Source organism: Adiantum capillus-veneris, chromosome 3, assembly GCF_014529385.1.
Source record: "Adiantum capillus-veneris isolate H3 chromosome 3, ASM1452938v2, whole genome shotgun sequence".
Taxonomy (NCBI): domain Eukaryota; kingdom Viridiplantae; phylum Streptophyta; class Polypodiopsida; order Polypodiales; family Pteridaceae; genus Adiantum; species Adiantum capillus-veneris.
Genome location: NC_140933.1, coordinates 9,778,216 through 9,792,205, shown reverse-complemented (window position 1 = coordinate 9,792,205; position 13,990 = coordinate 9,778,216).

Sequence of the window (13,990 nt, the reverse complement as noted above, 5' to 3'; positions counted from 1 at the left end):
TTTGGAAAATTTATTCGTGGGAGCATCCTCGACGTTTCGGGAGTATTCTCACCAGGTGACCTAGCGTTTTACCCCCCTTTTGAAGCCGTTCGAGCCCTCAGAATTTTATTCTGAGCAGCGTAGCAGAAGTTACTTTTCGGAGGCGTTTAGATCAAGAGGGTGTGCTTTTTGACAGATTTTTTTCAGGTAAACAGTTCTTTTGAGAAGCAGCTTGTCTTAGCTTTGTGCTGAGATTTTGTGTAGAGTTTTGCTTGCATTGGAGAGGAGATTTGTGAATCTCTTGGAGGTTCTTTTGCTCTCTTGTGTGCATCCACAGTATGGCTCAATCTACGGAGAAAGAGATTTTTGGTGCGTTTACATCCGAAGACAAATTGGATGGTACCAACTATTCTCTTTGGTCTTTTATGGCCAAAAATGTTTTGGTTGGTAAAGGATTGTGGGATTATGTATCTGGAGATGAATTTCGTCCAGGTAGCATTGCACCTGCCACGCCTGGTCGTGGTGCAGCTGTTGGTGCAGTACCCTCACAAGTCACTCCAGAGCAAAAGAAATGGGATACTAAAGATGCACAAGCTATGGCTGTGATTGCCTTAACCATAAAGAGGACAATCACACCACATATCATATCTTGCAGAACTTCTAAGGATGCTTGGGACACTCTGCAAGCTATGTTTGGAGGAAGAAACGCTGCCAGAATAGAGTTTTTGAAGAAACAACTTGACAAAATACAGATGGACGAAGGTGACAATATCATCGAGCATCTTACAAAAATCAGGGATCTTAAAGAGCAATTGCTTAGCATTGATGAAGTGATTCCAGAGAAGGACTTGGTTTCCAAAACACTCAATTCACTACCACCATCTTATTTGACTTTTCAGACTTCTTTGACTCTGTCTTTGCGAGCTAATCCTGAGCCTCTTCGTTTTGAAGAGTTAGTGGCTTTGCTATTGCAGGAGTATCAATCACGTAAGAACAAGTCTTTACAGGTGGATGGTATGGATCATGCTCTTGTTCTACAGAACAAAAACAAGGGTAAAGAGAGTGCTCATCACTCCAAGTCTGGTGTAGGACAGTCTTCAGAGAAGTCTAAAGGTGATTCCGACAAGTCCAAGAAGAAAGGTAAATGTCACTACTGCAAGAAACCTGGTCACTACATTAGTGAGTGTAAAAAGTGAATTGCTAAAGAAAAGAAGAAAGAGTCAAGTTTGGTTGTTTCAGCTTCTGGTGATTCTTCTCCAGCTAAAAAAGAGTCTGCAAACTTTGTGCAGGATTATTATGCTTTCTTAGTATGTTCAGATTTTTCTGCTTACAGTGTTAACGAGACACAAATGATTTGGTACTTTGATAGTGGTGCATCCATGCATATTACTTCAAGGAAGGATTTGTTTTGTTCATTGGATGCAGCTCCAGCAGGAAAGAAGGTGACATGTGCAAATAATGCTTCTTATCCAATCAAAGGCGTTGGTAAGATTTTGATTACCATTTCAGATGGTTCAGATTTATGCTTGCCAGGTGTCTTATATGTTCCAGGGATCAAGAAGAATTTGTTGTCTGTATCCTCTCTTGCAAAAAATGGTCTTCGGGTCATTTTTGAGGATGACAGATGTGTTGTACAAGATCGAGAGAATGGTTATTCTCTTATCACTGCAGGTACGCTGGAAAATGGACTATTTGTGCTAGATCGTTATGAAAAGCAGATTCAGGTATGTATTGCAGAAACAAAGACTCAAGCCATGCAGGATGCTGAGTTGTGGCATGCTAGATTTGGGCATGTTGGTTATGGCAGTTTGATGACTTTACAACGTCATAATATGGTGCATGGTTTGTCTTTATTGGAGATGCCACCAAGACATGTATGTGAAGGTTGCGTTCTTGGAAAGATGCACAGATTTGCATTTTCGCAGGATGGTTCAGTTAGAGGGACACGAAAGTTGCAGCTTGTACACATTGATGTATGTGGTCCTATGAGGACGCCATCTCTGGGAAACAGCCTTTATTTTGTGACCTTCATTGATGACTTTTCCAGGTTTTGTTGGGTGTATCCACTCAAAGCAAAGTCAGATGTGTTTGCAATTTTTCAACATTATGTCGCCATGGTTGAAAATGAAACAGGTTGCAAAGTACAGACTCTTCGTACTGATCGAGGAGGTGAATACATGTTAGGTGCATTTAAGGATTTTTTGGGAAATAAAGGCATTAAAAACCAATGCACTATGCCATACACACCATAACAGAATGGTGTTGCAGAAAGGAAGAACAGGTCTTTAATGGAGACGGCTAGATGTATGCTCAAGGCTAAGAGTTTTCCTCATAAGCTATGGATGGAGGCAGTTGCTTGTGCAGCACATGTTTTGAACAAGTGTCCTACTCGTGCCTTGAAGACCATTACTCCATATGAAGCTTGGTATGACAGAAAACCTTCAGTCAGTTATCTTCGTGTTTTTGGTTGTCTTGCTTATGCTCACATCCCTCAGCAGTTACGTGGGAAGCTTGATGATAAGGCAATCAAATGTATATTTGTGGGGTACAGTAGTGGAAGTAAAGGTTATAGACTTTACAATCCTGCTACAAACAAGATTTTTGAAAGTCGTGATGTAATTTGTGCAAAAACTACTGCTCAACCTATGGTTGCTTTTGATGTACCTCATATGCAGACACATGATGTATTTGAAGGTTTTCTTCCTTCTTTTGTGGAGAATCAAGAATCACAAGAGGTTGATAATCTTGATCAATCTTTTGATCAGCATGTGACACCTCGTGATGTAGAGGAAATTGTGCGTGAAGAGAAAGAAGTCCTCAGGGAAGAAAGAACCTTGCCTAAATGGGTTCAAAAAACTTTGCAGGATAGCAAGTTGGTTGCACCGTTGCCACGAAAAACACGTGCTGGTACTACTTTTGGCAGAGAGCAAGTAGATTTGGCTTGCTTTAGCACTCTTTGTGATGCAGATGAGCCTGATTCATTTGACCAAGCTTTAGAGTGTGTTCAGTGGAAAGATGCTATGCAGCAAGAAATTGATTCTATTCATATGAATCATACATGGGATCTAGTGGACTTGCCTACAGGTAAAAAGCCTATTGGTACAAAGTGGGTTTTTAAGGTAAAAAGGAAACAAGATGGTACTGTTGACAGGTACAAAGCAAGGCTTGTGGCAAAAGGCTATGCGCAACAGAAAGGCATAGATTATGATGAAACCTTTGCTCCTACTTCTCGTGCGTCCACAGTTAGATCACTAGTTGCAATTACTGCTCCTCATGGTTGAAAAGTGCATCAGTTGGATATCAAAAATGCTTTTTTGAATGGTGATTTGTAGGAAGAAGTTTATGTAAGTCAACCAAGAGGTTTTGTTGTAAAAGGTCAAGAGCAAAAGGTATGTAGATTGCGTAAAGCTTTGTATGGTCTCAAACAGGCTCCAAGAGCATGGTATGAGAAGATACATACTTATTTGATTGGCCAAGGATTTCAGAATAGTCCAACAAAAAGTACTTTGTATGTCAAAAAGAGAGATAGAGTTCTCATTATGCAAAAACTTTATGTGGATGATATGCTTCTTACAGGCAATACTGCAGATGAAATTGAAGCGTTTAAAGATGCTTTGAGAAAAACCTTTGAGATGTCTGATCTTGGTTTGCTACATTATTACTTGGGTATTCAGTTTGTGCAATCAGCAGATGGCATATACATGTTGCAGGCAAAATATTTGCATAAAATTTTGGACAAGTTTGGTATGCAAAATTGTAAACCAATCTCTACACCCGTAGAAACTGGATCAAAGTTGAGCATGCATGATGCTGGAGAACCTTTTGATGTACATACTTATGTAGCAGTGGTTGGTTGCTTGATATATTTGGTAGGCAACACTCGTCCAGACATTCAATTTGGGGTTTCACAAGCAAGCAGATTTATGCACATCCCAGGTATGCATCATTGGCAGGCTGTGAAGTGCATACTTCGTTACCTTTCAGGTACCCCTAATCTTTCCATGTTCTTTCCAAGGGGGGATATGTATGGAAAGCACAATTCTATGCAGCTTCTTGGTTACAGCGATTCAGATTGGGCTGGTGATTTTGACACACGACATTCCACAAGTGGGAATTTTTTTTTCTTGGGAAATGCATGTATATCTTGGCTAAGCAAGAAGCAACCCACAGTGGCTACATCAACTTGTGAAGCTGAGTACAGGGCAGCTTTCACGGCAACAGTTGATTGTGTATGGATACGCAGGTTATTGGCAGATCTTTGTGAGTGTCAACAGGCACCCACTACCATTTTCACTGACAGTCAGAGTGCTATGGCAGTTGCAAGGAATCCAGTATTTCATCCAAGAACAAAGCACATAGAGGTTCACTACCACTATGTCAGGGAAAGGCTACATGCAGGGGAGATCACACTAACTTACTGTCCTACATAGGATAACATTGCAGATCTATTTACGAAGGTGTTATCACGAGAAAAGTTTGAAGCTTTCCGAAAGGCTTTGGGCTTACTCTCATACACATGATGATCTGCTACCTTGTACGGATTCACACTATCACTACAAGGGGGATTTGTAGACATGTAGTAGTGTTAGTGTGTATATGTGCTTCACCAGGGGCACTTTTCTCCCCCTGGACATCTGGTGTGAAAGGACACCTTATCTCTTAGGGTCTCATATAATCTTTGTAGCTCTGAGTTTGTATATACTCTATTATTCTAATACAGAGAGATAGACTACAGAGATCTCGTACGCAAGCTCTGTGTCTTCTCCTTCTCCATCTTCTTCCTACTCTGAGTTGCTATCTTCCTTTTGTTTCCTATTTCATTATCTTCAACAGGCAGCACTGAAGAATCAACATCGTCCAAATAATGAATAAAATCTTCTTCTAAGGAGGTTAGGATAATACCAAAATCTTGTTCGTCTTTCCTTTGTAGCTCAGCAGATAATGCCCTTGTAACTGCAGCGGATGTTCCAGATTCGTCGGCTCCGAGAGGCTTGACCACGTTCCATAATTTTTTGCGCATCAAATAGCCTTTAACTTTGATCTGCCAAGTGCGGAAGCCGGATCCATTGAACTTGTCGACTTTTGATGCCATGTTGCGATCTTTAAAATAAAAGAAGGTAAAGGTTCAGTCAGATTTAACTTGTAGCAGAAATTCCAATCAACTTTTGAAACTCCAAAGCAAAGGTGTCGAAGCTTTAAAATATGACTTATACTATATGTCAATTTACTGTTTTGAAGTCGTCGTCAACATGATCGAATACTGAGAAACCATAATTGAACACCGAGCACAGCTTGCAAGCAGTGTAGCATAACTGATTTTGCAAGGGTTTTGCAAGGGTGGGAATCCCGGTTTTGTAAGCCCTAGGACCAAATTAAATGGTCACTGTAATGTGAATGTATATTGTGAAAATATCAATTATAAAAAAATCAAAATTTTTTTGCAGTAGAACAGCGATGGCACGTTATTGCTTTATTACTCGCAGCTAGCCGAGAAGGCAGAATTGGCTGATGGTCAAGAGACGAGATGTCTCCAGCAAGCCAGGGCAATTCTATTGCATTTGATTGCGGCCGAAATCGAGCTGGTTGACAGGCGGCTGTACCCACGAAGCATCGAGTCGAGCCGAGACTGGGGCAAGCTCTTATGGCTCTGATACCAATTGTTGTGATTGGAGCTAGGAAGCCATGGCGGTGCAGAGCGTGCGGAGAAGGGCGAGAGAGAGAGAGAGAGAGAGAGAGAGAGAGAGAGAGAGAGAGAGAGAGAGAGAGAGAGAGAGAGAGAGAGAGAGAGAGAGAGAGAGAGAGAGAGAGAGAGCGAGAGAGAGAGAGAGAGAGAGAGAGAGAGAGAGAGAGAGAGAGAGAGAGAGAGAGAGAGAGAGAGAGAGAGAGAGAGAGAGAGAGTCGACATTGTATGCAGAGAAAAAACAAACGCTACTCTCTATATTCTATTAACAAATAAGGTCCTTACTAGCTTTGGTAAGGTGATATCAACCACACCTTTTCCACATGCAAACTCAACTAATTTGATGGCCTATAGCTATATGCTTTGAGTCTTGTTCTCACGGGCTAACCGACACGGGCTTGAACCCCAACAAATCATGCCTCCACTCTCACCCCCTCTGACATCCCCCCACAACCTGCCATCAATCGTGTCCCCTCTCACAGATCCCTCTCCTCCCCCCTTTGTGCATCGACTTCTGAACCAGGGAGAGAATCTCTATCTCTCTCTCTCTCTCTCTCTCTCTCTCTCTCTCTCTCTCTCTTAATTTTCTTGATTCAGTCCCCTTTCCATCAAATACGTCAAAAATAAGAATAAAAGCTATCCAAACAAAAGTACAACCATATAAGTTGATTGAAATCATTTGTACAAGTGTTGCAAAGATAATCAGCTAAGAATTTGTGCATTGAAAAGTGAATACTTGCCCATTTTACAAGAAGCACATTCAGGGCAACCCGGAGGTCATTTTTTGGTAGAAAAAATGACCAAAGCTATAATGTTTGTCGGATCATGGTTGCCAACACTCTTCATGGATGCCAATGCCTATGTAAAAATATTTGATGAGTGCCAAAGAACTAAGGGTCTTATAAAAAAGGATGAAATGCCAATGAGACGGATGATGGGAGCACGATCGTTTGCCAAGTGGGGCTTAGATTTTGTAGGTCCCATAGCACCATTGGCTTTTAGAACCCATGCATAGTATATCAAAGTCGCAACAATGGACTGTTTGAACAAATGGGTGGAGGTTAAAGCTACTCAAAGAACAATGTTAGGACCAGTGCACAGTTCTTGTAGAAGCTTGTATTTACAAGGTACGGGTTTACCTATTGAGAGTGTTAGGGATAGAGGGACACATTTGTTAACAAAGTCATTCGGTGTTTTCTTGATTATTTCATGGGGTTATATGTTGAAATTCTGCTCATTATCACCAATAACAAAATGGTCATCCGAAAGTACCAATAAAGTATTGTGCACAATTCTAACAAAATTGTAAATAACAATATATCAGATTGGGATCAAAAGTTGCACTCTCCCATTTGGGCCTATAGAGTTGCATACAAAAATGTATTAGGGACAATGCTGTATAACATGGTTTTTGGACTTAATGCCCTATTACCCCTAGAGTTCTTGATTGCAACATTGCAAGTAGCTAGATTGCTTGAATGGATCGGATATGAATGATTTGAGCACTTAGATGACCTAGAAAAGTTGCAAGTAGCTAGATTGCTTGAATGGATCGGATATGAATGGTCTGAGCACTTAGATGACCTAGAAAAGTTGGATGAGACTAGGTTAAAAGCAGTAGCAGCTATATACGCTCAAACATTTCATGGATACGCATGCATTAGGTGAAATTTGGACTCACAAAGGGGCCCTTTAAGGAGTTTGACTTTACCTCTCTCTACCAAAACAGATGCATGGATAAATTTTTGCAAACAAATTCCAAAGTTGGCATAGGTTTGACAGTTAGAATGTCCTCTTCAAGCTGTATCTACTGATATATTGCACGCTATGAGATTCCTCACATTTTAGAAGATTCTTTTTTTGATTCACCTATGATGTGACAACTCTGTCGAAATCTAAGTGAATCAAAAAACGATTCTTCTAAAATATGAGGAATCTCATGGGCGTGCTATATATAAGTAGATAGAGCTTGAAGAGGACATTCTAACTCTCAAACCTCCCCAACTTTGGAGTTTGTTTGCAAGAATTTATCCATGTGCCCGTTTTGGTAGAGAGAGGTAAATTCAAACTCCTTAAAGGGCCCCTTTGTGAGTCCAAATTTCACCTAATGTGAAATCCAAGGACTTTGAACTAGGTGATTACTTGTTAGTACATAGTCTTAAATAAAAGACAAAAAAGCTGAAGCGGAGGTTTGGAACTCTTCGTGATCCATCCTATTTCACCAACCGGGAGCCATAAAGCTTGCTACATTGGATGGACAAGAAATGCCAATTGAATTAGTGACTGTAGATTGAAAAAGTATGACTTTCCATTAACTTAAAAAATGCTTGAAAGGGCATATGCAACCAAAACCAGGAAAGAGAAACAGGATGGCACAATTAAACAGGCATAGAAAGAAGCTAAAGAACAAGCTACCAAAAGGAAGTAGATGCTGGAAGACCTCTGAAAGAAGAAAACTCTTAAGGTTTACCAGTTTACAACATAGAGGAAGATAAAGACAATTTGGATCCTTAGCTTTTCACAGAACTAGGACTTAACCAGATACATATTCATGCAATAGTGGATTCAAGCACACACTTAAATATGATGAGTTGGTACATGTATCAAAAAATTCCACAGTTGGTTTCCCAGTTAATGGAACAAACATTCTCAGGATTCAATGGAACTGTCAATGGAGCCACCAGGGTATGTGACACTCATGCTACTAATCCACAGACCGCCTTGTTCACATAACCTCTTTGTGCTACCACAAAACTTTTCTAATAATCAGCTAATACTTGGTGCAGTATGACAATGCAAATACAAGGCGTATATACACTATACATATAACCAAGTATATTTTACAGCAAAACATCGGTACAAAAAATCACATTTGCTACCAAAGAGGAAACCAAGTATCTCTTTACATATGAAAACAAATGCATAGGGCAATCAATAACTAACCTCAATCAACCATACACACAAAACACCATTGCAACTTTCATGCAAGAAATGACACCTAGAGAATATCTTGATAACAATGACTGTGTATCTACAATTGGTCCAATCCCTTCAGTACAAGTTCTTGAGACAAAGCTACCTCCTACAAATTTGGCATTAGAAGAAGACCAGCAAGACCTAGGAAAACCACTCGCATCGATTGCCTAGAGCAAATTTGTGTGCCCCAAAAGATACAAGCCAAGGTCACCCACATGTAGCATCAAACAACAACGAAGCGATAGATTTGGATATTGAAGAATAAAAATGGATGGATGACAACTTCATATGGCTGAAAAAGGCCAAATTGCAAAGCTTACCACCATAGACTGGAAGGCAACCACTACGTCCAACAATCATTCAACAAGCAAACCGTAAAGCCAAGCCTAATCCACCCCTAGTCATTCATACTTCAAAGTCAAAGACTTTATAGATACTCAAGTATACACACGTATGGCTACCTAATTAGCTTGTTACTATGCAAAAAATTTCCAAGAAGATGTGGATTCCCAAAATTTATTTCCAAATTATTACCTTGAAGCCACATATCCAACCAAGCGCTTCAGCGAGTTCACACAAAAGTTCCATTTCAAAACCCATCATTTTAAAATGGCGACCTAAATCTTAGGTACAAATTTCACAAAAGGCACCATTTCAACCTTCAATGATTCCAAAGCGTGCCACTTACTCACAAAGATTCTTACATGGTACGTGCTCATTAACACAAAAATAGGTAACCCTTATTGCCAAATGCCCTTAAGCAAATTGCTTAAGACCCACCTCTTGCACATCATAAGTTCTTTCATGCATTGACTGAGCATGCATACATAGGGCGACATTATAAGGCCTTGCATAAGGCACCCTTTTTAACACCCATACATAGCACACACCTGAGAACTCAATGTTGTCTAGGAGGACTCCAACTAGGAGGGGGGAGGCATTCTCGATGCGGACTTGTTTTGGACATATTGAAAAAAGGGAATTTTATTATTGATGATGGGTGTTAAGTTATGTTTGATTGCATTGTATTGAATTTTTTTTGAAGATTCATGCCCTAAGAAGATGATGTAATCAAGATGTGGAGACAAATGTCACAAAGGAGCCCCTAGGTGTGATAATTATGTACATAATAGTGCTTTTTATTTAATATAATATAAGAAATTGGAGCAATCTAGCAAAAATAAGGACACATAGTGATTTTTTTTTGAAGCATTGGGTTTTTTATTTTTTTATTTTTTTTCTTATTTTTCTATTGATTTTTGTTACTTTTCTAAGAAAAATACCAAAAAAGGCAAGAAAAATTACAAGAAAATCAAGATACGGTTACAAAGAGACTATGAAATGATATGAATGACAAGAATTTATAGAAGTTAATTTGAAGGTCATTTGACCAAGATGTGATGATGGTCACTTAAGTTACGGAAATGATTTTTTATGCTAAAAGGGCTTGAAGATGCAAAAGGGACATAGTTTGGTCATATGGTCCAAATTGTGAAGTTTTTGATTCATTGGTCATCTATCACATGAGATAAGACTAACCGTGAATCTTCACCAAAAAGTGAACTAAGAGCCTAGGTATGTATAGTTTAAGCCCTCCTTATTAGAACCTCATTCTAGCTCTTTGTATGTGAGAGAGAGTGTGCTTTGGAGCTAGATCTATCCAATGCCCACACACACCCAATAGCAGCTACCAGGCTTCAGAGGAGCTATGAGAGGTGAGTCCTATACATTCTTAAGTTGTATTTGAAGCATTCTATCGCGGGAATGAATACTAGGAAAATCTAGCTTCACCTCAGGGATGCCACATAGGATGGATACTAACCATAGCGACTAGCCTAGCTATTCATATGATACATGAACTGACCAAGATCGTTAGCCTAACATAAGGAGCAAGTCTAAATGTCCAAAAAGTAGAATGTTGACTCTTTCATATGATTGTTGAAAATAATCCCAATTTTGACCAAGTGACCAAAGACATACTAAAATTCACAAGCAGTTAACTGACATTGAGAGAGAAAAAATTTGTAAAGGTTTCATGCCAAAAAGCTCGAACTGTGCCGTAGGTCAAGACCTAGCCCTTTGGGGTGGTAAAGCGTCACATTGCCATATCACATGCAAATAGCATTGAAATGAGCCCAAACAGGAACCACAACTCAAGTAAGGTATCAAGAACATGGCTATCAATCCAAAGTTTGAAACGGACACCCAAAGACCTAGTAAGCCACAGATAGGCTCTTCGAAGGCCTGAAAATTGTCAAAATGGTCACAAGGATAGTAGATGGTTCCAAAGTCATCATCGAGCTTGCATCCAAGATCACCAATATATGGGATATTAATGGAGAAAATTTCAAGGCCAATGGAGGTCAATAACGCTAATGACAAACAAATTAGGTCACTTTAAAGCAACTTCCAGAAGAACAAAGTGAGCTTCAAGGGTTAAACCATGTCTAAATAAGTGTATGAACATGTCTAAATGTTTTCTTGCTTGAAACTAGGTCCAATTTGTGCAACTAGGAAATAACCGCAATTTTTTCTCATACCCTTATAGTTTGACCCAAACTTTGGTTTTGACGTGTTGCCCATGTCTTAACACTTTCCATGATCATTCTTGTACCATCAAAACTTTGATTATACATGCCAGCATCTAGTGAAACACATTTTTTCCCAACCAAATCCAATTTAATGACTCAACTTTTAGTATGACACTAGACAAAGCCCTGAAAGAATGTATTGAACCAGCATGTCCATCAAAAAGTAGCAAAAATAATTGTACAGGGTGTTCAAGAAAAACTCGCAATCATTTTTTCCAAAAGCCCATCCAATAGCCAAAAGTGACGTTTCCACTTCATACTTGGTTATCATGATGCCATAAGCCAATGTACTAAGTTTGGTAGGAAAATGCTAACTTGTGGTCAAGTTATCACTATTCTCCCTGTTTCAAAGCATTTCCATAGAAAAATTGGCCTTTCTCAAGGTTATTCAAATCCAAATGACTTGAAACTTGGCACATGCAACCAACAAAGCCTCAAGAGCCCATGTACCTAGTCAAACTAAAAAAAAGTTGCTAGAGCCCATGCGTAGGAATAAATCATGATTTTTTCAAGTGTTGCAATTTTTGTTATCAGTTTTAAGTTTGAGAGCATTAGCATGTGGTGCACACTTGTTTAAGCCCCTTTATAAAGTATAAAGACAAGTGGACAAAAGCAATGTGTCTGCAAGCCATCTCCACCCAAAAAGTGCCAAAAACATAAAATTGAGCTTCTGTGCTTTTAGGAGCCATGCGCAAAGGTCGTCTCTAGGGAAGAAGAGCAAGAAGACGAGGTTGGAGGGACTACCACTATATATTGCTGAGGGATTTTGTCAAGGAAACTTCCACATGGATTCAAAAAGACAAGTCTCAAGTAAGAAGGAATAGTTATATATGAGGCAATCTACAAAGATGAACATGCAAATATGGTGGAGATCTTGATGATACCTAGGGAGGCCTACACATTAACCGCCAAGCTAAGGTTTACTGAAGCAATCAACAAAGTTGGTCTAAGACCATATTTCATATTGAGGCCATGTGCAGTTGACATCCACAGGGCACATGAATTGTATATCAGTATACAAGACGATGGCTAAGTTGGCTATCATCATGAATATGCAAGGAGATAAAGTTCAAGTGAACATCACAGTAGACATCATAGCAGAAGATTTGAACCCGGACAATGCCAATGCACCTCTCAAGGGTACAAGAAATTTGTCAGGCAAAACATTTGTGAAGCAAAGCACAGTAGCAACCTTTACAGATATGAGCAATTAAGAAGTTGTACTAGCGACAAGAGTGTTTATGCAGTTCTTTGATATTATAGCCAAGAGACCAAGTAGATTTACCACACCCATCCATGCTCTGGCCAGCACATATACATGGGGTTACACTCAACTAGATAGAGTGGAAATCAAGCATCCAAGGTACATACTTGACGCCCTAATCAAAAGAAATCATCATGAAACGATTAGTCACTTTGGTGAAGCTGAAGTGCTCACCCAAATTTCTTATCAATCCATCAAAGCATTTGATCAACTGCTACATGCTCCCTTACAAAATGAGTAGTTGGCAATGATACAAGAAGTGAACATTGAAGATGAGCTTTGGAAATCACCATGCAACACCACCACGTGTCCACAGTACAACATCAAGACAAAGATTGGAAAAGGTTACTACAACTGAGACAGATCCATCTAAACCCACACTAAGAAAAGAGACAAGTAAGGCTGCAAGTAAGAGAGCACATGAAGAAGCACCTCCAAATTTTTTGGAAAAGGCTCAAAGAGAAGCCTAGAAAAAGAAAAGAGTGCAACAAGGAAAATTAGGCGGCACCTGGAAGCCTAAAAGGATTAAGATCAAATCTTATCCACAATCTTATGGAAGAATATGAAAATTTTACCAAAATCTACACTAAAGTTGAGAAACTAAAGACAAAGAGGAGCTTGATTGAGCTAACAATGGCTGTCATCTCCACCACACATAAATAGTGAAAAATCCATCTCTCCTCACCATCCACTTTAGCCAGAAAGACCAAGAGAAAGGTCAACGAGAGATGACACACCAAAAGAGAAGCCATGGTTTGAGATGAACTTCAGCTTCTCTCAAATATGTTGCAGCTTGAGCAAAATGGAAAGATTGGCAATTGCAAGCCATACTCAGACGTAATGCCATGGTGCAAGAAGAGAAGATGGAAGAGGAGAATGCAGCCTTAAAGAAACAAAATGTAAATATAAAAGTAGAGATTGCAAAGCTAAAATCAGCTAGTTCAGAGATTGGTAGTTACAAATGATCCAGAGACATCAAGTGCCCATCCGACCCAAGCAGCTCTAGAACCACCACCTTTCATTGCTTTCAATCTGGAGCCAATGACACAAGAAGAGACAACTGAAGAGGACCCACAAATCCCTCAACACGGAACCTTACATCAAGAGGTGGAACGCCAGACAAAAGAAGCAAAGAAAGGATTGACAGCATATATTGACATAGATAGGAAAACCATGAGAAGTCAGCAATGTTGTGGGAATAAAGGATTCTCCATTCAGCCAATGTGATATGCTTACCCCAAACCAAATTGATGTGAAATGGTATGCAGGAAGCTACCCAAGGATCTAGTGTGAAGCTAGCCTACATTAAATTATATGCACAACTGCAAAAATCCAGCTAGCTAAAAGCAAGGGCATTTCACAATGTTCACCAAACTTTTTAGTCTCCTTTTGAATGGTCAGAAGGTGTCTGCTACACAGATATGCCACTCTAGGGTCAAGTCGTTGGCTTTGGACTCAAGATTCTTTCGATTGAGAACTAATTTCGCTCAGCTTTTCAAG